Genomic DNA, 24,957 nt, shown 5'->3' on the forward strand with positions numbered 1-24,957 from the left:
AATACTCTACCCAATACCTGACCTACATCTACAGACCTGATTTCAGTAAAAAGTGAATTTGTATAACCTGAATCCCAAGTTTTTAAAGTCACTAGAATATAGTCATTTTGCAACTAACAGTGGCAGGCCCAGATTAACCATTATGAATACAAAGCATGAGCGTAGGGGGCACCAATAGACGCTAAAGTTTTTTTTGCACATTTTAATTCGATTATAAGTTTTAACACAAGATCATGGTTTTTATACTTAATTGCTATTGTAGTATATTTATTTTAATCTAGATAAGTTGTGTATTTTATTTAATCTAGATAAGTTGTGTTAAAAAGATAAGTTGTGTATTGCTGGTATCCCATCACAAAATGACCCAGATGCTTTTTTTTTTCAAACGGACCACCTACTTAGTCGCTAGCATATATGAAATATCAGAGATCTGTCTAAGTTTTTTTGAGAGGTACCTATTTTGTGAAAATGTAGACATAATTTGTGAAAGTTAAAAAGTATGTTAAAAAATAAACACAAAAACAGGGTAAATAAATATTTTCGAAAATATTTTCGAAATATATGTAAGAAATATATAAATATTTCGAAATATATGTAAGAAAATATTTTCGAAAACTGTTACTGTAATACCCAAATATAAAAATCCTTGTCCTTAGTTAAATTTCAACTTGAATTTAAAAAACAAATGCAGTGAACAGTACTAGCACTAAAAGTTATTTTCATTACGAGAACATTTTCGGTCAGGTCGTACAAAAAAAATAGTATTTTGTGAAATTTTCCTGAAGTTGAATTTGTGAAGGTACCGCTAAACGGTAGTAAATCCACCCTGGACAGCTGGATAATTGAAATACAAAACTAGAGCAGGGTTTAAACAAATTGATGTGCATCTTGGGGTCACCTTTCAATATTTTGTTGGAAAAAAGCTGTCCTTCAAATTGTATTACAGGGTTGCCACTCAAATTTGGAAGAAAACAAAGTACAATATATTAAAAGGAAAGAACTACTGTCGGGCTAACTACACCAGTTTTAATTGCTGGAAAAACTTAGAGGAACGGCTATTTAAAACACATAATGCTATAGTATATGAGATAGCTGAAATATCTTCCTTCTCTATCCCAAAGAGAGCATTATAATTTTTTTAAAAGAGGAAATAAAATTCCTTGTATTTTAAACAGTTTGTAAGGAAAAACTCCTTTTTCTGTTACTTTAGCTGATTTTTAAATTTCTTGTATTTTCCAGGTTTTTCTTATAGAGTGGCAACCATGTTAAAGTTTGTTTGATAACTTTTTTTAGATGAATACATATTAACTGGAGACCCACAATGAAAAAAATTTTCTTCTTAATTTTCAGCAAAAATTTTAAAAGCATATCGGAAGACATTACGGAACACCCGGAAAATTTGAATAAAAAATTAGGGTGAACTGCCAAAATTATTTTTGTATGACTCTAAGATAACAAAGCATGCAGTTGAAAGTTAATTGAAAAATTTTGATTTGCACTCTATCCTCAACAAATAGCATTCTAATCAGGGCGATCTTAATAGCATGCAGGGGAATGTTTTCAGGGGTCTGTCTAGGTTTTTCTTAAAAGTACCTATTTTGTGAAAATTTTGACATAATTTGTGAAAAATTAAAAATTATATTAAAAAGTCAACACTAAAACATGGTAAAAATATAGATTTATCGTTTCTTAAGGGAGACAAAAATAAAATTTTAAGAAAAAGTATTTTGTGAAAATACAGTTTTTCCTAAAGTTGAATTTGTGAAACTACCGCTTTACCTAAAATTGAATTTGTGAAGGTACCGCTAAATGGTAGTAAATTCGGCCTGGACAGACCCCTGGTTTTAGACCTTTATCACATGCCGTAATGTTTAAAAATGAACTAAAAAAACTTCACATACATAAAGTAAATCATTTTTAAGATATGAAACAATAATTTTAACAAACACATTTTAATTGTCCCAAAAACACAAAAAGTATTTTTAAACTACGCATAATTTTAAAAAATAAAAAAAAATTTCGAGATGCTGACCTGTCTTAATCCTTAAATAATAATTTTCAAAACCATGGACGTTAATCAAAATAATTAAATTAAATAAATGTAAAGGTATAACAAATAAAAAAAATTCAAAAGGCATGAATTATTTTGTCCTACTAAAGGGGAGATTTCCGCAGCATGATCTGTGGCAGAATTAGCGCGGAGTCTCGGAAACTTCCAGGCTGCGGCCCAGGAGAAACTGAAATAAACATCACTGAAAGGGATCCACTCAAAAGGTATAACGCGTAGCCACCCCAGAGAAAACGTCTAGGTACATGTTTTTTTGCAAGTTAAAAATTTGCAAGTTTAAAATCTATTTGGCACCTTGGCGATCGTAGTTGGCGTGGCAGATACCGAAATATCCCCCCAAATAAACAGTTATTAAAACATCTTTCAATGCCTAAGTACCAAAAATTTTCATTGAAAAATAGATTTTGGTTGACTTTTTAAGTTTTTTTGGTGATAAACTAGTCAAATGATTGTTGTTTGTATGATAATCAACCACTATTACAAGAAGAAAAAATTCACACTTTATACAATAAGAGTATTTTTATTTTAAAATATATATAAGGTAGAGCTGTTAATTCTGAGCTTTTCTATTAATACAATTATAGAAAGTAAAATTCTGAAGTGTCCCCCTACCTACGTGTGCCATGCATGAATGTACTGGTTAAATTTGGCTTTTATGTACATTTATTCATTATTGTAATATTACATTAATTTTATGTAGGAAAAATATTTTTTTTATTTGTGTAAAAATTCTTAATTACATTTAAGGAGCATCAAAATTCTTTAAGTGTTTAGGGCCTCTAAGTTCTTAATCCAGTCCTAAAATATAAAATTTAAAAAAACAATAGGAAGACTAAATCTGCTTTTTTTTTTCTTTCTCAGATGTAATAATTCGTTTAAGATCTCAGAATTGTTAAATATGAAGCTACAAAATTTCATTCAAAAAAAATTATAATATAAAAAGTAAATTCATTGAACATTCTATTTTTATTAGGTTAATTTTCAAACTTCTGATTCAACATTAATCATATTGATAAAACAATTCATCTTGTCTTTAAGTAATATTCAATTACGAACGAGATCACATAACCGAAATATATACAAGATGTTAAGGCAACATTAATCTTAAATACACTTTTCAAATTCCAATTCAATTTGATCATTTTAATTAAAAGAAATAGCTAGCAAATAAGATAATGCTTATAAAAAGTAGCATGCTAACTTTTTCAAAGGGCACTATGACATACTATAGACTTTAGGTAACAATAAGTTGCTTACGAGATAATTTAAATTACTTTAATGACTAACCTATAATTGCAGGACACAGTTGTTAAGTAAAGTACAAAGTCTTGAACATTGCTATTTTATTTAGTTTTATATTTCGTCTTACTACTTCCACTTTGCACCCGGCTGAGAGGTAGTGACGTAGATATTGGCGATCGAAATGGGCTGCAGGTGGCGTAGAGCAGAACTCTTTTCCTATGGCAACACTTCACATGCTTTCCCCATTAGCGTGTGGAAAGTCATAGAGGAAGGAAGTACGTTAGTTTCTCTCTTGATTTTCATATAGATTAAAATCTTTTAACTTGAAAAATTATATGGAACTGAAAACTACATTAAACATAGTTCTAAAGAAAAGTATCATGGAAATTTTAAAAAATATTTTTATTAAGTAAAAAGGAAAAATATTAAGAAAAGGGAAAATATCGTAGTACATTCCTATACAACTGAAAAGAGGAGGAGAGGGAAGAGAGAAGGGCTAAAGACATGAAACCGGTCTTTCCCCAGATGGCGTATTCGAGTGTTGCGATCGCGAATTAGCCTAAAATTAAAGGGAAATGAAATTCTTATTTCTCCAGTGGCAACGGAATTCCAAAAATTTACCTCCTGTTAGGTTTATCTTATTCCAATGGTTTATCGCACTATGGATGGTGTTTTCTACACTAGGGAACGCTGCAAGCTCGGTACCGCCTAAATTTCCGGGTTACTGTTTCCGTTGTTTTAAAGCTATTTGGCATCGTTGTGTTTTGAGATTCTTGCAAACAATGTATTTGATTACTTATTACTTGTGTTTACAATGCTAAAAAAGTTAACACTAACGTAAGATGGTGCACAGCTTGCAACAGGAACAAACAGTAATAAACTTATGGAAAGAGGCCAAATCAAGACTGCCAAAAAAGCGAGTTATTCAAAATCTAGCAACCACGTCACCTTTTTTAATAAACGAATAAAACATTAAACGAAACGATTAAAAAACGAATAAAACATATATTATCCTGTCTTGAAATTAAAATTGCTTAAGCTAATCGGAAAGTTACCGAAATTACAAGTACAATCTTCTAGCCATAGATACACTCGAAAGTGGGTTAAGAAAATATTATAAATGCTACGTTTGGCAAAAATCAGAATCAAATTATAGTAATACACAGTTTCTATTTTAAAATCTTGATAAGTAGTCTGGAGCCTCATAAAACTTTTTAATATGGAAAAATCTTCAATTTCTGAAATATTATTTTTATTTGTTGAGCTATATTTTGGTATTAATGTAAATCTAACTAACGTTAGGGCTAATTTCCATTTTTTATAATAACTATAAATGTATTGTAAAGCTATTTACTTGAATCTATCGGCAACTCATACATCCAAAAAAATGATAATAATAATAATTAAAGTAATAACAGTAATAAATTAAAATATTGATAATTAAATTTAAATTATAGTTTCAGTGTTTACTTGAAACTTACTGAAATTAAGAAGGGAGCATAATAACCACTTAATGTCCTTTGGGTAAGGCCGTTCCAAGCATAAATTTAAGTTTTAAATTAAGTTAATATTAATTGATAATCTTAAAAAAACAAATAACAATGCGTAAATTAAATACTTAATAAGGCAAATGAAATGCAATTAAACAGTGTACCTACTTTCTACATCAAAACAAGGAAATATCTTAAACTTGGAACAATAAAACAGAATATCATTAAGAAACTTTAATTTTAAACTATTATCAAGCAAGTAAACTCTAAAAGTGTAAATGATCAGAAGCCGTAATATTAGTGCAAAGTTGCGCATGACGTAAGCAGCAGTTTTTAAGACAGTATTTTGAGAGGGAGGAGAATCTGGGGTTTACAATAATTTTCAAAAGTTAAATTTAGTGAGATTATTTTTTTATTTTCTTTTATTTTTATTATTATTTTTAATTGAATAAGAATATTGAAGTTTGAACATTAAGCATTGCCTCAAAGTTTCGGTACAATAAGGCTAAGTCCCGCAGTGGACTGATCGTTAAGACACGGTTCCCAGCAGATCACCGAAGTCAAGCATCACTGGCTACGGTCAGTGTGCGGGTGGGTGACCACTTGGATCGAGGGTGTGCGGTATCGGTCCTCGTTAAACTGTGCTACCGTAAAGTGCTCGACTTGGCGCGCAGGTCGTGAGGCTACCAAAGTAGGGGAGCCATCCCCTCCGCAGAGGATCAAAATTGTGATGGCATGTCTTCGGATCATCCTCCGGGATGTTTCCCAGACCGTCGCCAATAGCCCATTGTGCAGCTCTAGTGCGACGTAAATTAACAACAACAACAATAAGGCTAATAGAAGTTTTCCTAGTTTTTAAAAGAACTTCGTTTAAAAAATTTTTTATGGCTTTTCAATTTTAATTTTATGTATTTTAGACGTATATTTGTACATTAAACAGACTTATATTAAACAGACGTATATTAACCCACTGACAGTTATGCACGTAAAAAGTCGCATTTTAACCTGCAGTCTTCTCTGCATAGCAAAACCGGTTTTCCCATGTTAATAGATAGGGGAGCTGTGTGTAGGGGAGAAACATTCACCCAATTTTGCCCATTTCCTTAACCGCCAGTGGGTTAAACACGTATATTAAATAGACCTTTAGAAAAACTTGTTTTTCTTTTTATTAGTTCCTTTTAAATTTTTTTTTTATTTTAAATTTTTATTTTCAACAATGTTTCGCCGATAATGTATAGAAAAAATTCGTGACAAGAAAAAACTGCTGCAAAATTTCAGGAATGGTTGAACATTAACATACCTGCTTACTTATGAACTTTTTCGAGAAAATATTTTACAGCAGTGACAAAATTTAAATTGAGAGGTATAAAATTTTCACATCCTTTTAAAATATGCAATTTCACATAACAAAAAAATGCAAAATTTGAGCATAATCGGTTGAATAGTTTCTGAGAAATCGAATTTTAAATATACACAGCAACAATTCGATAGATTTAGCTCGATTTTGTATTCTGCCATGTAAAATTACTTACATAAAAATTGTATAAAAAGTTGTCTGCCTTATAATTAGAAAATTTTCCAGCTATTATTTAATAGCGTAATAAAAAATAAAAAAATATTTACTAAAGTTTATTTTCGGCATGCCATTATCTTTGGATAAACGAATTTTAAAATTATGTTAAAAAATTTTTTAACTCGCTTAAAAAGTTCTCTATATATGGTGAAATAAGCAAAATGTAAAATTAAGATAGAGGATTCCAAACTTTGGATCCCCCTCATGATCAAACTATAGGGACAATATTCCCCAGATTGCGGCTACCCCCTATATTTTGGGGGTTCAAAATCTGAATCCGTCGGAAAAAGGACTTAATACTAAAGGGAGTTACGGAGTGATTCGTGTGCGTAGCTCCGAAGTCGAAATTTATCGGTTTTTCAGCTATTATTCCCTCTTTCCCAACGAAAAATAATTGTTTTTATATATATAACACTTTATTCACGTTGAAATATCGAAAAATAAATTTTAAAAGTAAAATAAAGTAAATAGAAAAAAAAACTTAAAAATTAAGCCTTGACCAGGACCGAACCCCTGACCACCGAGTCTACAATCTTGTTTACCCATGGCGCTATCAACCACACCACGACTCACATGTTGCTTCCACGAATATATCGCTTAAAGAACTTCCTTCCGATTAATTAACAAAATCTATTTTGGCCCATTATGTGCCCCCTAATTAGTGTATAAAACTTTCCTTCGGTATGATTGTTTGGTATATAAAACTCTAATTTCTGGCAGAGTTTGAAAATTATAAGTTAACATTAAAGGGAGTTATGGAGTGATTCGTGTGCGTAGCTCCGGAGTCGAAATTTATCGGTTTTTCAGCTATTATTCCCTCTTTCCCAACGAAAAATAATTATTTTTATATATATAACACTTTATTCACGTTGAAATATCGAAAAATAAATTTTAAAAGTAAAATAAAGTAAATAGAAAAAAAAAATTAAAAATTAAGCCTTGACCAGGACCGAACCCCTGACCACCGAGTCTACAATCTTGTTTACCCATGGCGCTATCAACCACACCACGACTCACTCGTTGCTTCCACGAATATATAGCTTAAAGAACTTCCTTCAGGTTAATTAACAAAATCTATTTTGGCCCATTATGTGCCCCCTAATTAGTGTATAAAACTTTCCTTCGGTATGATTGTTTGGTATATAAAACTCTAATTTCTGGCAGAGTTTGAAAATTATAAGTTAATATTAAAGGGAGTTACGGAGTGATTCGTGTGAGTAGCTCAGGAGTCGAAATTTATCGGTTTTTCAGCTATTATTCCCTCTTTCCCAACGAAAAATAATTATTTTTATATATATAACACTTTATTCACGTTGAAATATCGAAAAATAAATTTTAAAAGTAAAAAAATAGAAAAAAAAATTAAAAATTAATCCTTGGCCAGGACCGAACCTCTGACCACCGAGTCTTCAAACTTGTTTACCCATGGCGCTATCAACCACACCACGACTCACTCGTTGCTTCCACGAATATATAGCTTAAAGAACTTCCTTCAGGTTAATTAACAAAATCTATTTTGGCCCATTATGTGCCCCCTAATTAGTGTATAAAACTTTCCTTCGGTATGATTGTTTGGTATATAAAACTCTAATTTCTGGCAGAGTTTGAAAATTATAAGTTAATATTAAAGGGAGTTATGGAGTGATTCGTGTGCGTAGCTCCGGAGTCGAAATTTATCGGTTTTTCAGCTATTATTCCCTCTTTCCCAACGAAAAATAATTATTTATATATATATAACACTTTATTCACGTTGAAATATCGAAAAATAAATTTTAAAAGTAAAATAAAGTAAATAGAAAAAAAAAATTAAAAATTAAGCCTTGACCAGGACCGAACCCCTGACCACCGAGTCTACAATCTTGTTTACCCATGGCGCTATCAACCACACCACGACTCACTCGTTGCTTCCACGAATATATAGCTTAAAGAACTTCCTTCAGGTTAATTAACAAAATCTATTTTGGCCCATTATGTGCCCCCTAATTAGTGTATAAAACTTTCCTTCGGTATGATTGTTTGGTATATAAAACTCTAATTTCTGGCAGAGTTTGAAAATTATAAGTTAATATTAAAGGGAGTTACGGAGTGATTCGTGTGAGTAGCTCAGGAGTCGAAATTTATCGGTTTTTCAGCTATTATTCCCTCTTTCCCAACGAAAAATAATTATTTTTATATATATAACACTTTATTCACGTTGAAATATCGAAAAATAAATTTTAAAAGTAAAATAAAGTAAATAGAAAAAAAAAATTAAGCCTTGACCAGGACCGAACCCCTGACCACCGAGTCTACAATCTTGTTTACCCATGGCGCTATCAACCACACCACGACTCACTCGTTGCTTCCACGAATATATAGCTTAAAGAACTTCCATCAGGTTAATTAACAAAATCTATTTTGGCCCATTATGTGCCCCCTAATTAGTGTATAAAACTTTCCTTCGGTATGATTGTTTGGTATATAAAACTCTAATTTCTGGCAGAGTTTGAAAATTATAAGTTAATATTAAAGGGAGTTACGGAGTGATTCGTGTGAGTAGCTCAGGAGTCGAAATTTATCGGTTTTTCAGCTATTATTCCCTCTTTCCCAACGAAAAATAATTATTTTTATATATATAACACTTTATTCACGTTGAAATATCGAAAAATAAATTTTAAAAGTAAAATAAAGTAAATAGAAAAAAAAATTAAAAATTAATCCTTGGCCAGGACCGAACCTCTGACCACCGAGTCTTCAAACTTGTTTACCCATGGCGCTATCAACCACACCACGACTCACTCGTTGCTTCCACGAATATATAGCTTAAAGAACTTCCTTCAGGTTAATTAACAAAATCTATTTTGGCCCATTATGTGCCCCCTAATTAGTGTATAAAACTTTCCTTCGGTATGATTGTTTGGTATATAAAACTCTAATTTCTGGCAGAGTTTCAAAATTATAAGTTAATATTAAAGAGAGTTACGGAGTGAGTCGTGTGTGTAGCTCCGGAGTCGAAATTTATCGGTTTTTCAGCTATTATTCCCTCTTTCCCAACGAAAATAAATTATTTTTATATATATAACACTTTATTCACGTTGAAATATCGAAAAATAAATTTTAGAAGTAAAATAAAGTAAATAGAAAAAAAAAATTTAAAATTAATCCGTGACCAGGACCGAACCCCTGACTTACGAGCCTACAAACTTCTTTACCCATAGCGCTATCAACCACACCAGGACTTACTCATTGCTTCCACGAATATATAGCTTATAGAACTTCCTTCATGTTAATTAACAAAATCTATTTTGGCCCATTATGTGCCCCCTAATTAGTGTATAAAACTTTCCTTCGGTATGATTGTTTAGTATATAAAACTCTAATTTCTGGCAGAGTTTGAAAATTATAAGTTAATATTAAAGGGAGTTACGGAGTGAGTCATGTGCGTAGCTCCGGAGTCGAAATTTTTCCGTTTTTCAGCTATTATTCCCTCTTTCCCAACGAAAAATAATTATTTTTATATATATAACACTTTATTCACGTTGAAATATCGAAAAATAAATTTTAAAAGTAAAATAAAGTAAATAGAAAAAAAAACTTAAAAATTAAGCCTTGACCAGGACCGAACCCCTGACCACCGAGTCTACAATCTTGTTTACCCATGGCGCTATCAACCACACCACGACTCACATGTTGCTTCCACGAATATATAGCTTAAAGAACTTCCTTCCGGTTAATTAACAAAATCTATTTTGTCCCTTTATGTGCCCCCTAATTAGTGTATAAAACTTTCCTTCGGTATGATTGTTTGGTATATAAAACTCTAATTTCTGGCAGAGTTTGAAAATTATAAGTTAACATTAAAGGGAGTTACGGAGTGATTCGTGTGCGCAGCTCCGGAGTCGAAATTTATCCATTTTTCAGCTATTATTCCCTCTTTCCCAACGAAAATTAATTATTTTTATATATATAACACTTTATTCACGTTGAAATATCGAAAAATAAATTTTAAAAGTAAAATAAAGTAAATAGAAAAAAAAACTTAAGAATTAAGCCTTGACCAGGACCGAACCCCTGACCACCGAGTCTACAATCTTGTTTACCCATGGCGCTATCAACCACACCACGACTCACATGTTGCTTCCACGAATATATCGCTTAAAGAACTTCCTTCCGATTAATTAACAAAATCTATTTTGGCCCATTATGTGCCCCCTAATTAGTGTATAAAACTTTCCTTCGGTATGATTGTTTGGTATATAAAACTCTAATTTCTGGCAGAGTTTGAAAATTATAAGTTAACATTAAAGGGAGTTATGGAGTGATTCGTGTGCGTAGCTCCGGAGTCGAAATTTATCGGTTTTTCAGCTATTATTCCCTCTTTCCCAACGAAAAATAATTATTTTTATATATATAACACTTTATTCACGTTGAAATATCGAAAAATAAATTTTAAAAGTAAAATAAAGTAAATAGAAAAAAAAAATTAAAAATTAAGCCTTGACCAGGACCGAACCCCTGACCACCGAATCTACAATCTTGTTTACCCATGGCGCTATCAACCACACCACGACTCACTCGTTGCTTCCACGAATATATAGCTTAAAGAACTTCCTTCAGGTTAATTAACAAAATCTATTTTGGCCCATTATGTGCCCCCTAATTAGTGTATAAAACTTTCCTTCGGTATGATTGTTTGGTATATAAAACTCTAATTTCTGGCAGAGTTTGAAAATTATAAGTTAATATTAAAGGGAGTTACGGAGTGATTCGTGTGAGTAGCTCAGGAGTCGAAATTTATCGGTTTTTCAGCTATTATTCCCTCTTTCCCAACGAAAAATAATTATTTTTATATATATAACACTTTATTCACGTTGAAATATCGAAAAATAAATTTTAAAAGTAAAATAAAGTAAATAGAAAAAAAAATTAAAAATTAATCCTTGGCCAGGACCGAACCTCTGACCACCGAGTCTTCAAACTTGTTTACCCATGGCGCTATCAACCACACCACGACTCACTCGTTGCTTCCACGAATATATAGCTTAAAGAACTTCCTTCAGGTTAATTAACAAAATCTATTTTGGCCCATTATGTGCCCCCTAATTAGTGTATAAAACTTTCCTTCGGTATGATTGTTTGGTATATAAAACTCTAATTTCTGGCAGAGTTTGAAAATTATAAGTTAATATTAAAGGGAGTTACGGAGTGATTCGTGTGAGTAGCTCAGGAGTCGAAATTTATCGGTTTTTCAGCTATTATTCCCTCTTTCCCAACGAAAAATAATTATTTTTATATATATAACACTTTATTCACGTTGAAATATCGAAAAATAAATTTTAAAAGTAAAATAAAGTAAATAGAAAAAAAAAATTAAGCCTTGACCAGGACCGAACCCCTGACCACCGAGTCTACAATCTTGTTTACCCATGGCGCTATCAACCACACCACGACTCACTCGTTGCTTCCACGAATATATAGCTTAAAGAACTTCCTTCAGGTTAATTAACAAAATCTATTTTGGCCCATTATGTGCCCCCTAATTAGTGTATAAAACTTTCCTTCGGTATGATTGTTTGGTATATAAAACTCTAATTTCTGGCAGAGTTTGAAAATTATAAGTTAATATTAAAGGGAGTTACGGAGTGATTCGTGTGAGTAGCTCAGGAGTCGAAATTTATCGGTTTTTCAGCTATTATTCCCTCTTTCCCAACGAAAAATAATTATTTTTATATATATAACACTTTATTCACGTTGAAATATCGAAAAATAAATTTTAAAAGTAAAATAAAGTAAATAGAAAAAAAAATTAAAAATTAATCCTTGGCCAGGACCGAACCTCTGACCACCGAGTCTTCAAACTTGTTTACCCATGGCGCTATCAACCACACCACGACTCACTCGTTGCTTCCACGAATATATAGCTTAAAGAACTTCCTTCCGGTTAATTAACAAAATCTATTTCGGCCCATTACGTGCCCCCTAATTAGTGTATAAAACTTTCCTTCGGTATGATTGTTTGGTATATAAAACTCTAATTTCTGGCAGAGTTTGAAAATTATAAGTTAATATTAAAGGGAGTTATGGAGTGATTCGTGTGCGTAGCTCCGGAGTCGAAATTTATCCGTTTTTCAGCTATTATTCCCTCTTTCCCAATGAAAAATAATTATTTTTATATATATAACACTTTATTCACGTTGAAATATCGAAAAATAAATTTTAAAAGTAAAATAAAGTAAATAGAAAAAAAAAATTAAAAATTAATCCGTGACCAGGACCGAACCCCTGACTTACGAGCCTACAAACTTCTTTACCCATGGTGCTATCAACCACACCACGACTCACTCGTTGCTTCCACGAATATATAGCTTAAAGAACTTCCTTCTGGTTAATTAACAAAATCTATTTTGGCCCATTATGTGCCCCCTAATTAGTGTATAAAACTTTCCTTCGGTATGATTGTTTGGTATATAAAACTCTAATTTCTGGCAGAGTTTGAAAATTATAAGTTAATAATAAAGGGAGTTACGGAGTGAGTCGTGTGCGTAGCTCCGGAGTCGAAATTTATCCGTTTTTCAGCTATTATTCCCTCTTTCCCAATGAAAAATAATTATTTTTATATATATAACACTTTATTCACGTTGAAATATCGAAAAATAAATTTTAAAAGTAAAATAAAGTAAATAGAAAAAAAATTAAAAATTAAGCCTTGACCAGGACCGAACCCCTGACCACCGAGTCTACAATCTTGTTTACCCATGGCGCTATCAACCACACCACGACTCGCTCGTTGCTTCCACGAATATATAGCTTAAAGAACTTCCTTCCGGTTAATTAACAAAATCTATTTTGGCCCTTTATGTGCCCCCTAATTAGTGTATAAAACTTTCCTTCGGTATGATTGTTTGGTATATAAAACTCTAATTTCTGGCAGAGTTTGAAAATTATAAGTTAATACTAAAGGGAGTTACGGAGTGAGTCGTGTGTGTAGCTGCGGAGACGAAATTTATCGGTTTTTCAGCTATTATTCCCTCTTTCCCAAAGAAAAATAATTATTTTTATGTATATAACACTTTATTCACGTTGAAATATCGAAAAATAAATTTTAAAAAATAAAATAAAGTAAATAGAAAAATAAAAATTAAAAATTTATCCTTGACCAGGACCGAACCTCTGACCACCGAGTCTTCAAACTTGTTTACCCATGGCGCTATCAACCACACCACGACTCACATGTTGCTTCCACGAATATATAGCTTAAAGAACTTCCTTCCGGTTAATTAACAAAATCTATTTTGGCCCTTTATGTGCCCCCTAATTAGTGTATAGAACTTTCCTTCGGTATGATTGTTTGGTATATAAAACTCTAATTTCTGGCAGAGTTTGAAAATTATAAGTTAATACTAAAGGGAGTTACGGAGTGAGTCGTGTGTGTAGCTGCGGAGACGAAATTTATCGGTTTTTCAGCTATTATTCCCTCTTTCCCAAAGAAAAATAATTATTTTTATGTATATAACACTTTATTCACGTTGAAATATCGAAAAATAAATTTTAAAAAATAAAATAAAGTAAATAGAAAAATAAAAATTAAAAATTTATCCTTGACCAGGACCGAACCTCTGACCACCGAGTCTTCAAACTTGTTTACCCATGGCGCTATCAACCACACCACGACTCACATGTTGCTTCCACGAATCTATAGCTTAAAGAACTTCCTTCCGGTTAATTAACAAAATCTATTTTGGCCCATTATGTGCCTCCTAATTAGTGTATAAAACTTTCCTTCAGTATGATTGTTTGGTATATAAGACTCTAATTTCTGGCAGCGTTTGAAAATTATAAGTTCATATTAAAGGGAGTTACGGAGTGATTCGTGTGCGTAGCTCCGGAGTCGAATTTTATCGGTTTTTCAGCTATTATTCCCTCTTTCCCAACGAAAATTAATTATTTTTATATATATAACACTTTATTCACGTTGAAATATCGAAAAATAAATTTTAGAAGTAAAATAAAGTAAATAGAAAAAAAAAATTACAAATTAATCCGTGACCAGAACCGAGCCCCTGACTTACGAGCCTACAAACTTCTTTATTTATGGCGCTATCAACCACACCACGACTCACTCGTTGCTTTCACGAATATATAGCTTAAAGAACTTCCTTCTGGTTAATTAACAAAATCTATTTTGGCCCATTATGTGCCCCCTAATTAGTGTATAAAACTTTCCTTCGGTATGATTGTTTGGTACATAAAACTCTAATTTCTGGCAGAGTTTGAAAATTATAAGTTAATAATAAAGGGAGTTACGGAGTGATTCGTGTGCGTAGCTCCGGAGTCGAAATTTATCGGTTTTTCAGCTATTATTCCCTCTTTCCCAACGAAAAATAATTATTTTTATATATATAACACTTTATTCACGTTGAAATATCGAAAAATAAATTTTAAAAGTAAAATAAAGTAAATAGAAAAAAAAAATTTAAAATTAAGCCTTGACCAGGACCGAACCTCTGACCACCGAGTCTTCAAACTTGTTTACCCATGGCGCTATCAACCACACCACGACTCACATGTTGCTTCCACGAATATATAGCTTAAAGAACTTCCTTCCGGTTAATTAACAAAATCTATTTTGGCCCTTTATGTGCCCCCTAATTAGTGTATAAAACTTTCCTTCGGTATGATTGTTTGGTATATAAAACTCTAATTTCTGGCAGAGTTTGAAAATTATAAGTTAATACTAAAGGGAGTTACGGAGTGAGTCGTGTGTGTAGCTGCGGAGACGAAATTTATCGGTTTTTCAGCTATTATTCCCTCTTTCCCAAAGAAAAATAATTATTTTTATGTATATAACACTTTATTCACGTTGAAATATCGAAAAATAAATTTTAAAAAATAAAATAAAGTAAATAGAAAAATAAAAATTAAAAATTTATCCTTGACCAGGACCGAACCTCTGACCACCGAGTCTTCAAACTTGTTTACCCATGGCGCTATCAACCACACCACGACTCACATGTTGCTTCCACGAATCTATAGCTTAAAGAACTTCCTTCCGGTTAATTAACAAAATCTATTTTGGCCCATTATGTGCCTCCTAATTAGTGTATAAAACTTTCCTTCAGTATGATTGTTTGGTATATAAGACTCTAATTTCTGGCAGCGTTTGAAAATTATAAGTTCATATTAAAGGGAGTTACGGAGTGATTCGTGTGCGTAGCTCCGGAGTCGAATTTTATCGGCTTTTCAGCTATTATTCCCTCTTTCCCAACGAAAATTAATTATTTTTATATATATAACACTTTATTCACGTTGAAATATCGAAAAATAAATTTTAGAAGTAAAATAAAGTAAATAGAAAAAAAAAATTACAAATTAATCCGTGACCAGAACCGAGCCCCTGACTTACGAGCCTACAAACTTCTTTATTTATGGCGCTATCAACCACACCACGACTCACTCGTTGCTTTCACGAATATATAGCTTAAAGAACTTCCTTCAGGTTAATTAACAAAATCTATTTTGGCCCATTATGTGCCCCCTAATTAGTGTATAAAACTTTCCTTCGGTATGATTGTTTGGTATATAAAACTCTAATTTCTGGCAGAGTTTGAAAATTATAAGTTAATATTAAAGGGAGTTACGGAGTGATTCGTGTGAGTAGCTCCGGAGTCGAAATTTATCGGTTTTTCAGCTATTATTCCCTCTTTCCCAACGAAAAATAATTATTTTTATATATATAACACTTTATTCACGTTGAAATATCGAAAAATAAATTTTAAAAAATAAAATAAAGTAAATAGAAAAATAAAAATTAAAAATTAATCCTTGACCAGGACCGAACCTCTGACCACCGAGTCTTCAAACTTGTTTACCCATGGCGCTATCAACCACACCACGACTCACATGTTGCTTCCACGAATATATAGCTTAAAGAACTTCCTTCCGGTTAATTAACAAAATCTATTTTGGCCCATTATGTGCCTCCTAATTAGTGTATAAAACTTTCCTTCAGTATGATTGTTTGGTATATAAGACTCTAATTTCTGGCAGCGTTTGAAAATTATAAGTTCATATTAAAGGGAGTTACGGAGTGATTCGTGTGCGTAGCTCCGGAGTCGAATTTTATCGGTTATTCAGCTATTATTCCCTCTTTCCCAACGAAAATTAATTATTTTTATATATATAACACTTTATTCACGTTGAAATATCGAAAAATAAATTTTAGAAGTAAAATAAAGTAAATAGAAAAAAAAAATTACAAATTAATCCGTGACCAGAACCGAGCCCCTGACTTACGAGCCTACAAACTTCTTTATTTATGGCGCTATCAACCACACCACGACTCACTCGTTGCTTTCACGAATATATAGCTTAAAGAACTTCCTTCAGGTTAATTAACAAAATCTATTTTGGCCCATTATGTGCCCCCTAATTAGTGTATAAAACTTTCCTTCGGTATGATTGTTTGGTATATAAAACTCTAATTTCTGGCAGAGTTTGAAAATTATAAGTTAATATTAAAGGGAGTTACGGAGTGATTCGTGTGAGTAGCTCCGGAGTCGAAATTTATCGGTTTTTCAGCTATTATTCCCACTTTCCCAACGAAAAATAATTATTTTTATATATATAACACTTTATTCACGTTGAAATATCGAAAAATAAATTTTAAAAAATAAAATAAAGTAAATAGAAAAATAAAAATTAAAAATTAATCCTTGACCAGGACCGAACCTCTGACCACCGAGTCTTCAAACTTGTTTACCCATGGCGCTATCAACCACACCACGACTCACATGTTGCTTCCACGAATATATAGCTTAAAGAACTTCCTTCCGGTTAATTAACAAAATCTATTTTGGCCCATTATGTGCCTCCTAATTAGTGTATAAAACTTTCCTTCGGTATGATTGTTTGATATATAAAACTCTAATTTCTGGCAGAGTTTGAAAATTATAAGTTAATACTAAAGGGAGTTACGGAGTGAGTCGTGTGTGTAGCTCCGGAGACGAAATTTATCGGTTTTTCAGCTATTATTCCCTCTTTCCCAACGAAAAATAATTATTTTTATATATATAACACTTTATTCACGTTGAAATATCGAAAATTAAATATTAAAAGTAAAATAAAGTAAATAGAAAAAACATTTAAAAATTAATCCTTGACCGGGACCGAACCCCTGACTTACGAGCCTACAAACTTCTTTACCCATGGCGCTATCAACCACACCACGACTCACTCGTTGCTTCCACGAATATATAGCTTAAAGAATTTCCTTCCGGTTAATTAACAAAATCTATTTTGGCCCATTATGTGCCCCCTAATTAGTGTATAAAACTTTCCTTCGGTAGATTGTTTGGTATATAAAACTCTAATTTCTGGCAGAGTTTGAAAATTATAATTTAATATTAAAGGGAGTTACGGAGTGAGTCGTGTGCGTAGCTCCGGAGTCGAAATTTTTCCGTTTTTCAGCTATTATTCCCTCTTTCCCAAAGAAAAATAATTATTTTTATATATATAACACTTTATTCACGTCGAAATATCGAAAAATAAATTTTAAAAGTAAAATAAAGTAAATAGAAAAAAAAATTACAAATTAATCCGTGACCAGGACCGAACCCCTGACTTACGAGCCTACAAACTTCTTTACCCATGGCGCTAACAACCACACCACGACTCACACGTGTTTTCCACGATTATATAGCTTAAAAAACTTCCTTCCAGTTAATTAACAAAATCTATTTTGGTTCTTTATGTGCCCCCTAAATAGTGTATAAAAATTCCCTTTGGTACGATTCGTTGGTATATTACGATCGATTTATTTAACGTGAAAATTCAATCATTAGATCAAAATCTATTCCGGGTGGTCTGTCTTTTATTTTGTACACTATACATCGAGTTCTGTGATCAAAATGTTCTTAAATTCACTCCAAAGATATGATGAAAAAAACTGTGGGTCTAGGTTTTGAATCCACCCAGCTGTAGAGCGTTTACCATCTTGTCAGGGAAATAAAGGCGGTAGGTGCACAATGCTAATTTTATTTTCACCATCACTCCTCGTTATTCATAAATCGTGGAGTCTTAATATCCATGACCCTCTAGTTCACAATAGACTGTTGGGCGAATTTTTTCTGCATATAAATATTTTAAGTAAAATTCTCTTCCCTCGAATATTTTATTGCTGTACCATAATTAGGTTTTCAATAAGGTAAAATGAACGAGAGAAGGCTCCACATTTTAAAGGAACCGCAACGCATAGGAGACCCCTAAAGCCAAATTCGAGAAGAAAAGAAAATATGTAAAAAAATATTGATGAGTCAATTTTAAACTCCAGATTCAAATTTTATTTATTATTTTAATGAGATTGCTCGAATGAAAAGTTTCTAAAAAAAAACTATTACTTATACTTGTGTCGAGAAACCTTTCAAAGAAAGTTTTCGCATTGTACTTTCGCAGACTTTAAAAAAACAATCCAAAATCATGGTCTTATGCTCGTTTATTTGCTTTCCTTTAAATGAGGCTCTTTGCAAAATATTTTCTTATTATTTATTAATATTTTCGCTGAAAAGGTTAATATTTGCTTTATTTCGTTTCCTTTGAAAAAGGTTTTCGCTTAATATTTCTGCTAATCTAATCATGACAGCAAACAAAAATGCAAAAATTAAGGTTTACAATTTGCCTGTTTTTTAACCTAAATAACAATATTTTTAAAAAAAGATTTGAAAATCATTTAGTTTTCCTATAAGGAGGAAAGGTTGGAAATTGCAATATTTTTACGTCATTGAAGAAAGGTTTTTACCGCAAACCTTTTCGTAACAATGAAAGTAAAGTTAAAACTCAAGGTTGTTGTAAGGTTACATGCTTTCTGGGAATGTGGCCCTATAGCTTACTATGTATGTATAAATATAATAGTGTGTTGAATAGCGTTAAAATGAGAAAATTCGAAGTCAATATTCTGTTTTAACACATGGCCCGATATCGTACCTTAATATTGATCCATAATATTTATATTGGACCAGATCACGTACTATATTACCGGATACAAGTGTACACCACCAGAGGAAATAATTATAGTCTTATTAGGGGGTACACAATATGACAATCAAGTTTAATATGTATGTACCCTTATGAAAAAGTCGAGGTATAAACGAGGTATATTTAAAAGGTATAAAGGAGGTTGTTATTTAAATACGTCGTTAATGTTGAAAAGGGTGCAAATGAATACCTCAAAATCAACCTTAAATATACCTCCAGAGGTATATATGTTTCAACCTAAGGTGTTTAATTTTACATCTGTGGAGAGGTAGATATTTACTACTTTAAAGTGTTTCATTTTCAACCTTAGGTTATTACTTATCAGCCTGAAGTATATTTTTTCACACTTGTGGAAGTATTTATTCAACAACCTAAGGTGTGTCATTTTACACTTCAGGTTATTGTAAATCAACCTCAGGTGCATTTTGTTCTACCTCAGGTATATAATTTTATGCTTGTAGAGGTATATATTTATCAACCAGTGGTGCGTCGTTTTACACTTCTGGTTGTTATAAATCAACCTCAGGTGTATTTTGTTCTACCTCAAGTAATTATTTTTCAACCTCAGGTATCTAATTTTATGTTTGTAGAGGTATATATTTATCAACCTGTGGTGCATCGTTTTACACTTCTGGGGTTGTTATAAATCAACCTGAAGTGTATTTTCCACACTTGGAAAGGTTATTTTTATTAAAGGTTATTATGGAAGGGAAGATACCTACCTTAAGTTATTATTTCGTAACCTGAAGTATATATTTTTGTATTTTTAGAAGTATTAATTTATCAACCAAAGATGCAACATTTTGCACTTCAGGCTTATGTAGCTCAACCTAAAGCTGTTTTTTCAGTACTTACGAAGGTGAGGTGTTATACGGACCACCTAGTTGATTAATTTTTAACCTCACTATATAAAAAATATAAAAGATATTATCTATATTATATGAAGAATAATGTATGTCATTACATTTTTTCACTAGTGGAGATCTTCATTTATCAATCTGAAGCTTTTAACATTAAATCTTCGGCAGTAATTGCTTTTTTTGTTAAGTTATAAAGGAAAGTTTCAAATGCATAATTCTTCTGTTATTTTAATAGATAGAATTAAATCATCTTAAAATTACACTTATCCAAATTCTACAATTAGTAAAAATTATTTATGGGAACTCATATTTTTAGAAGATAGTTGTCTAATGTGCTTGAATTTCTTAAGCTATAAAACTACAAATTTAAATAATTAGTAATTAATAATTTTTCATGATATTGTTTAGTTCTTTCAACTGCAATTTTCCTTGCTTCGGTGGAAAAATTTCTTCAGATAAAGGATGATTAAATGGGAGAGTGCCAAACATTAAATAAGCTGGGGGAAATTTATTTACCGAATGTGGATTTAAATTATATTCTTCAGTTACTTCTTTTAATAATTTAGGCCAAGGAACTTTTTTAGAAGAATCATTAATTTTGCATTTTAAACGTGTTACAATGGTTTGTCCTAAACGTTCAACTTTTCCATTAGTTTCAGGTCCATGGGCTGTAGTTAACAATTGTTTGATCTTGCTATGTTTAATAAATTTTTTAAAATGGGAAAAAGTAAATGCGGCATTTCGATCACTCAAAATAGGGTTTGAATTTGAAAAATTTGGTGCAAAAAATTAACATAGGTTTCCGTAGTTATTGATTTCGAGGCACACATATATCGAGTGTGATGATCAATTACTAAAGTTAAATATTTTTTGGTAGAATTGTAATAATTAAAACCACCTACACTATCGATTGCAATTATTTCAAAAGGTTTGTCAGCTGGGAGCATTTCCTGAAGTAACCCAAATCTTTTCTGTCTAGGTTTTTTTATTAATTTGACAAGTATGACAATGTTTGTTAAAATTTGTAATGTCCAAAGTAATATTTTCCCAATAGTAAACAGGAGTAAGTAAATTAATAGTTTTTTGAATTCCGGAATGGCCAAATTTTTTATGAGTAATTTCAAGTAATTTATGCCTTAAAGAAAATGGAACAACAATTTTGGTAAAACCCTTTTTACGTAAACACAAAACATTATCTATTTTAATAAAATTTCCAGTTAAATTATTATTTTGTTGGGCTTCGCGAATTTCATCCAATTGCAAAAGATGTGAAAAATGGCCTACATTATTTAAATCAACATCACTATTGTGTTCAATATTGTCAAGAATATCACGGGATAACATGTCAGCTTCAAAGTTTAAGGTGCCTTTTGTGTATTTTATATCATAATCATTCATACTTAATAGTAAAGACCAGCGGAACAATCTACCTTTCAGATTTTTAAATTTTTTTAACCAAACTAAAGCCGCATGATCTGTATGTATGGTAAATTTATTTCCAAATAAATAATGATAAAATTTGTTTAATGCATCAACAATAGGAAGACATTCCAGTTCTGTGATAGCATAATTTTTCTCATAGTCTCTAAGAGAACGAGAATAGAATGCTATTGGATGTAAGACACCTGAAACATCTGGCTGTTTCAAAATTGCTCCTTCCTCCATGACTTTCCACACGCTGATGGGGAAAGCATGTGAAGTGCTGCCATAGGTAGAGAGTTCTGCTTTACGCCACCTGCAGCCCATTTCGATCGCCAATAAGATATTCATAATAATTTTTTATTTTTTTAAAAAATAATAAAATGCATGTAGGATTTATTTTTGACCAAAAAAAAAATGGCAGAGTGAAAACTAGCTGAAAATCGTCAGTTATTTTCCAACAAATTTTTTCAGATAGTTACTTAGTCTGTCTGTGGTGTGACCATTCATTTTGCCTTATAGACTACACTGTATTAATATATCTTATTAAAATATTCAAATAAAAATAATGAGCTTCCAAGATTAAGAAAAGCTTCCAAGTAATTTTCAAAATATTCATAATAATTTTGTATTTTTTCTAAAAAAATAATAATAAAATGCATGTAAGAGTTTTTTTTGACCCAAAAAAATGGCAGAGTAAAAAATAGCTGAAAATCGTCAGTTATTTTCCAACAAATTTTTTTAGATAGTTATTTAGTCTGTCTGTGGTGTGACCATTCATTTTGCCTTATAGACTACACTGTATAAATACATCTTATTAAAATATTTAAATAAAAATAATGAGCTTCCAGGATTAAGAATAGCTTCCAAGTAATTTTCAAAATATTCATAATAATTTTGTATTTTTTTAAAAAAATAATAATAAAATGCATGTAGGATCTATTTTTGACCAAAAAAAAGGCAGAGTGAAAAATAGCTGGAAATAGTCAGTTATTTTCCAACAAATTTTTTTAGATAGTTATTTAGTCTGTCTGTGGTGTGACCATTCATTTTGCCTTATAGTTTACACCGTATAAATTTATCTTATTAAAATATTTAAATAGAAATAATGAAAAAACAACAACTCATGAACAAATATTTATTATATTTAGTCATCCATAGCACAAAAAAATAAATAAATGTTCAATATTACATGAAAAGTAAAGCGTATAAAATTGCTAAGCACAAAAGTGATATTCAAAACCAAACCATTGAAAAATCAGAAATTAAAAATAAACTCGTTTAAAATTGTTCTCTAGTGACAAGATGAAACAAAGAAAAGAAAAAAAGCTTAATTATTATAACAGTAGCATTATTATAACAGTAGTAGTAGTATTAATATATATCACAGTTTATATAAGTTTGTCATTCTTCATTATCTCAAAATATTAATACACATCAATAAATAACAAAATCAAACCTATTTATCAACCTCAGAAAACATTGCTACGTTTGAATCCTGTTTTAACGAATTCCTAGGGCAATCTCTACGCAATAACGAAAATTCGTTATACCGATATTACGAATTTCAACATTAACCAAAGGTATTTTGTTACATTGGAATTTTTTGCAGAAAAAAAATAAATATTGCATTTAATTACAGTTTACTCTACATGTAGAAAATAGCAACCAAAAATTTTAAAAGCTCACAAAAACATCCAAATTAAAAGGAATTTATTATCACCTACTTAACAGAAACTACGTAATCCATAATTTTTTTCTGTACAAATGATTTAAAACCAGTATAAATTACTCCTAATTATGCACAGTTTCAAACAACTGAACTGGAAATCACTTTTTTGGAAAGCCACATGTATTTTCCCTTCTTCAAACAAGAATAAGTTGGGGTTTCCGAGTCATTATTATTTTTTCTTTTGACATGTCCTTCTCATATTAGATACTTTTTTATTTTGATGATGCAAAAATACTCGAATTCCGAGATCATTGTGTACTTTTGAAGACTGAAAAAGTGTTTTGATCATGAGAGAAAATGAGAGTTGTTGCTTATTTTCACCTTTCTTAAATTGGATTACGAATTTCGTAATATCGGTATTTTCAATTCATTGTTTCTATGGGAATTCAGAAACTATTCGTTGCATTGAAATTTTTGCTAAAACGGAATTCGACTCTTAGTACTTTAGTCTTTAAGATGCATTTGTTAACATGACTTTTAAATAAATTTCAAGAAACTGAATTGATTAAAAACTCTTCAAAAATACATATTAAATAACATGTTTCAAGCGCTTCAAAAACAAGCCAGATATAAATCAGAAGAAGTGATTTGAAATATAAAACGGAAATATACATAACAAAATTGGAAAAATCACAGTAGCCAAGAGTGAAAAACAGAACAAGGGAAACCATTGAGATCCGCAGAGTAAAATGCATTTCCATGCGCTATGGAGAGGTGGTGAGGAAATAATGTGTTTGAACAAGGAGCATTCATATGAATGGTTCCAGAGCATGAAGATGACCTTATGGGGTGGAAATGATTCTGGCATTGTCAAAATTGAATTTATGCCCAACAATGTGCATCTTCTATTGCTGCACACAATAATTTTTATGTATTTTCAAAGTTTCTAATCAGATAATGCACACTTTTGTTCGATAAGCATAATTTTTATGCAAATATATTTTTACATAATGATATAAAATATATATTCTGAAAAGCTATAATTCCCTTACTTGAGTAGACAACAATTTATATTTCATATATGCAGGGTATCTGCTACACTTAAAATTTTTCAAATTCATGACTTTTCATGACTCATTCCAAGAACTTTTCATGACTTAACGAAGTCACTATTTTCTCCCGACAAAAACAGAATAATAAATTTAAAAAGCATTATAATAACATTAATTAAAATGATAGGTATAACCAAAACTGTTATACTCTGCATCTTCATATTTATTGATTTTAAATTTAAAAAAACAGAGTAAAGAAAGAGTAGAAGCAATAAAATAGCTGAAGAAATAATAGCTGAACAAATGTATAATTTTTTTTCTGCAGAATTATATTCTAAAGATACTTTTCTTGTTCATCAGGAAGGAAAGAGATACTCCTGATTTTTCTGTTTTCATTTCGGAATTTTAAAAAAAAAATTTGCCAGTGACTGGCTAGATTCAGCTAGAATTTTGAATTGATAACATAAAAAAAAGTAAAAATAATAATAATTTTGAAATCACAGAAGTTTAAAAGATACTTCGCTCTAGAAATTATGTTTTTTTCCTTCATTTTTTGAAAGAACACCATAATTT

At 31.2% G+C, this 24,957-nt stretch overlaps 1 protein-coding gene across 14 annotated transcripts in view; it reads right to left on the reverse strand.

Moving 5' to 3' along the window:
• The window catches only part of Pak (serine/threonine-protein kinase PAK 3-like protein), a 95,844-nt gene extending 90,828 nt beyond the window's left edge, over positions 1–5,016 (reverse strand). For 2 of the 14 annotated variants that reach the window (XM_087152493.1, XM_087152484.1), the window contains exon 1: positions 3,356–3,512. The gene's annotated coding sequence lies outside the window, so the exon portion shown is untranslated. Of the gene's footprint in view, positions 1–3,269; positions 3,513–4,968 lie in introns of those variants that run through there. The other 12 variants (XM_087152509.1, XM_087152489.1, XM_087152499.1 and 9 more) reach the window with 10 other exon arrangements.
• Between the last annotated feature and the right edge of the window lie 19,941 nt (positions 5,017–24,957).

This window comes from Parasteatoda tepidariorum, chromosome 1 (genome assembly GCF_982258835.1).
Source record: "Parasteatoda tepidariorum strain Cologne lab strain chromosome 1, Ptep-v5.0, whole genome shotgun sequence".
NCBI lineage: Eukaryota > Metazoa > Arthropoda > Arachnida > Araneae > Theridiidae > Parasteatoda > Parasteatoda tepidariorum.